Below are 4,318 nucleotides of genomic sequence, written 5' to 3' on the forward strand. Positions count from 1 at the left end.
CTTTATCACTTGAGGTTTGTTGTTTCCCCATCGGTTGCTCCTGCTGCTCAAGGGTGTGTGTGTGTGTGTGTGTGTGTGTGTGTGTGTACACATGTGAATTGAATACACACGTATAGGGGGGTGGGATACAGAATTGAGGCACCAACAAGTATCCAATATGAATGTCTTTAAAGTCAGCATCAGCAGCGAAGAAGGTACTGCACATAGGATGTGCAGGGGAAAACCTTCTTACCAGACACAGGCCACCACCAAAGCCCCCCTGCCCAAATCTGTATTTGAAAAGCTAATTAAAAATGTTTTTTTCTTTGGGGTCTTCAATAATTTGCCTTTGAAAGCTCTTTGTTAAAATGAAAATGCCTTTGGATAGAGGAATGGTTTAAACTTCTATCACTTTGCATTTTAGAGGGGATTACGGTGGATAATTAAGAAGAGCCTGGAAAACCAGACCCCAGATTATGAGTGAGGAAAGGTGGGCCAAGAGGATGAGAAGACCCAGCAGAGAGAGCTGCTGTCAAAAAGGGCCTTGTCACCTTTAAATATCATTTCACAACTTTGCTTGGGGAGGCCCAAGGTTTAACTGCCTCTCCCCAAAGAAATGCACTGCAGATCTCTGAGACAAACGGGTAAGCTTAGGTTAGATTCGATTAGGAGAAAAGGTGCTATACTCACTGAAGCTTTTTATGATTAAAGGCAACAAGCAGCATCTTGGAGCTCTGTAGCAACAAGACTTTTGCAGCCTGGCCATCCATCCCCTGGTTGCTAGAATGAGGAGCAGCAGCAGATCAAGTCACATATGCAGTGGTGGGATGAGGTCTCAATACCTGCTCCAGAGAGCTCAGGCTCTAGTGAGCAGCATCCAGGGAAGTGGGCGTGGAGAAAGAAATGAAGGATGGAGAGTGGGAAACAATGAGAGAGAAGAGAAAGAGAAAGGCGGGTTAAGCATCTGGAAAATTACTGCAGTCTCATGGCTTTGGCTGCTTCAAAGCCTGGATGAGTCATCAGCTGGTTGCCTAGGCAACGACTATTTTCCTCCCGCTGCTGATCAATTTCATCTGCACAAATGTCCCATGAAACTGTGAGCTATGAAGATAATATACCTGAGTCACAGAAGTCTCATCAGACAAGGTCTGCATTTCAAGTGTTCTGAAAAAGATTTTATGTATACCAAGCCATCCACCTTCCCACCCCATCCCAGACCACACACACACACACACACACACACACACCCCTACGCTGTGGGTAGTGATGGGCCAGGATAGGGGTCCAGGCAGGAGGAGATCGTCACCTCTGCCTTATCACAGTTATGATCCTAGGATCTTAACTGCCCAAACTCACTGTCTTCAATTAGAGACAGACAGGATATATGGTCATTCCCTCATTTCATGTCTTAAAACAAAAATGGATGCTTGTATTAAAAAAAAAAAAAAAAAAACAGCCACAGAGGACAGCCAAGTGCAATGCCCTTTGAGCTGTGACCTGCACTCTGTGCTCCTGGGTTCTGAACAGGGGAGAGTGGCTACTGTCTCCACCCTTGGTCCTCCCAGAGACAATGCTGTCCCTTTCCCCATCTTACTTTTCCTCCTAACTCTAGTTGCTACATACTACATACTAAATATGTACTTTTTTGTGTCTTCTCTACTAGAACATATGCTTCTTTAACAGAGGAATTTTATTTATCCTACTCACCACTGCATCCTTCTCTCCTAGCCTAGCTCATCCTACACACACTGAGTGCTCAGTAAAAGTTTGTTGAATGAATGAAAAAAAAATGTTCTTGGATCATCTCTAAGACAACCCTAAAAAATGTTTAAGAAATATGACCAAATTCTTTTCAAGGTGACTTCTACACTGCAGACATGACAACACCTACACTATGTCTAATCTGGAAATTGTCACAATTTTTGTGATTTCTCTCATTTTACCTCCCCTGTGTAGGGCATAGAGAACTTGGGAAAGGTCTTGTGTTAAAAAAAAAAAGTGTCATATACATGAAGTCAGCCCATAGTGCAAAGTTAGAAGAGCTGTTATGTCTATTTATATGTTGCTAATATTCACTAAGAGCCTACAACATGGCAAGCACATTACATGTATTTTCTCATTTCATTTTCACAGCAACCCAGGTAGTAAATATTTGATAATTCCCATTATACAGATGATGAAACTGAGACTAAGAGAGGTTAAATAACATGCTCCTGATGTGCATGCGGTATGTGGTAGCATCAGGATTCAACCTCAGGTGGCTAAAAGCCACCACTCCATATTGTCTCTCTGTTTGCCACACCCCTCCACTTATCAGGATAGCCCTGTTGGTAGCATTTTCAACACACTTTCCTCCTTCAAGCAGCGCAGAATCTCCATTTTAGCCTGGAATGGTTTGTATTTGTATTAAGCTTTCCTGTTTTCCAGGCATTTTCATATACATTATACAATTTGCTCTTCAAAACAATGTTTTCTGATAAGCAGGACAGATATCATAATCTGCACATTTCAGACATAGAAAATCAGAAACAAAAAGGTTAAGTGACTTCCCTGAAATCATTCACTTGTCAGAGCTAGGACTTGCACACTGGTGCTCAGCTGCCACCACCACTGTTGCCCAGATGCTCTCTAGAAAAGAGCATCCCGGGTGCTCCAGTATGAATGGCCCCATGCCTTGAACCACACCCTAAGTTGGCTCCAGGCCCCCACCACTTCTCAGAGCAATCCCTGGGAAGCCTGAAGCTGGCAAATCACTGATCCACCTTGTCAGCTAATTGTAGGCAGATCCTGCCCTGGGGAACCTCAGGAACCTTTTCTCAGAACCTTCAATAAGAGGAAAATGTTCCAAGATTTCAAAGACAACTTGTATATCTAAGAATGAGTCCAAATGTTATACTTAGTTTAAAAGATGATGACAAATATTTATGGCTAATTTTACTCTCACTCTCCTTGCCCTGATCCCCTCAGTCTCCACCCACTCTCCACCTACCCCTTTCCACTCCACAAAGAAATAACATTGGATCACATTCCATAGAATGAAAAGGCTTCAAATTATAGCTTTATGAACATGATTCTGAGAAACCACTTTACGAAAGATCCTTATCAGCTATTCCTGCAGGCTAAGTGGGGATGAGTAATTGGAAGAAACAGGATTATAAATTTTAATCTACTCCTTTTTAGAAAATCTTATGTGATGTCATGGCTGACTAGCAACCAACAAGCATATAAAATGAGCATAGTAATGATCACCAAAAATGAAGAATTTTGCCTCAAGTGGTTTCTATGAAAGAGTCCACTCGCCTGCCTGAGCCCTTCTTTTTCTTTAGTTTGTCTTCATTTCTCTATGACCCATGGGATGATCTTCATGCCTACATGAAAGTCGTACTTGTCCTTCTGTGCCTGAGCCCATGTGTTTTGCACATGTGTCTGCCTGTTTGCATTTGTGGGAGATGGATTGAGTGGGGACCTACCAAGTTGCGGGCACTGTGGTAAGAGTTTTCCATATATAAACTCATTATGCCTCCAGTGGGCCTGTGATATGGGTGTGATTGCTAGTATTGTTCTCCTTTTACAGGTGAACACACTGAGGCTCAAAGAAGTTAGGGGATTTGCCTAAGAACACATAAAAACTGCTAAAAGTTATCGTAATGATAGACCTAAAATAGTAACTGGGTATCAGCACTAAAATACATCCACACATTCTTTCAACACTCTTATTTCAGCATAGGACTACCTTTTTCAGTGAATCTGATTGAGTGCTAACACTAAGCAACCAGGGAGAGAAAACTATGTGGAATCTTTAATGACTTTCTCTTTCTCCACTTAAGAGATTCATAATGACAATGCTCATCTTAATTTTGTTTTTGCCAAAATGTATTCCATGTATTTATGCATGGTTTATAGCTTAGCCCCTCATTATGTTATGGGTCAAAATTATTTACAAACCAAGTCAGATACCTTTTAGATTTTTTTAAACCACCCATCCCCTCAATTATGAGACCAGGATAATAGCTATTTAATATTTTTTCAGAAATAAGTCACAACATCAATTGTAATAATGATACATGAAGCCATGTTGGAGTATGTGAACAATTTGTTTCTTTAAATCATTGTACCATTGCTTGATTAAGCCTAAGAAAAATTTTTTGATGGATTGAGTGAAAATTAAGTCTGATCTTAATGCAGCCTTGCATATGAACATGTATCTGAAGAAAATTAAGCTAGACACAAATAATAAGCCTGACAACGTTTCCTTTAATTATTTACACCTGACCCACAATTTGGAAAACACTCTCCATTAAACTCTTGTTCTAATCAGATACATCACTGTCCAGTCTGT

The sequence above is a fragment of the Theropithecus gelada genome, chromosome 1 (genome assembly GCF_003255815.1).
Source record: "Theropithecus gelada isolate Dixy chromosome 1, Tgel_1.0, whole genome shotgun sequence".
NCBI classification, from domain to species: Eukaryota; Metazoa; Chordata; class Mammalia; order Primates; family Cercopithecidae; genus Theropithecus; species Theropithecus gelada.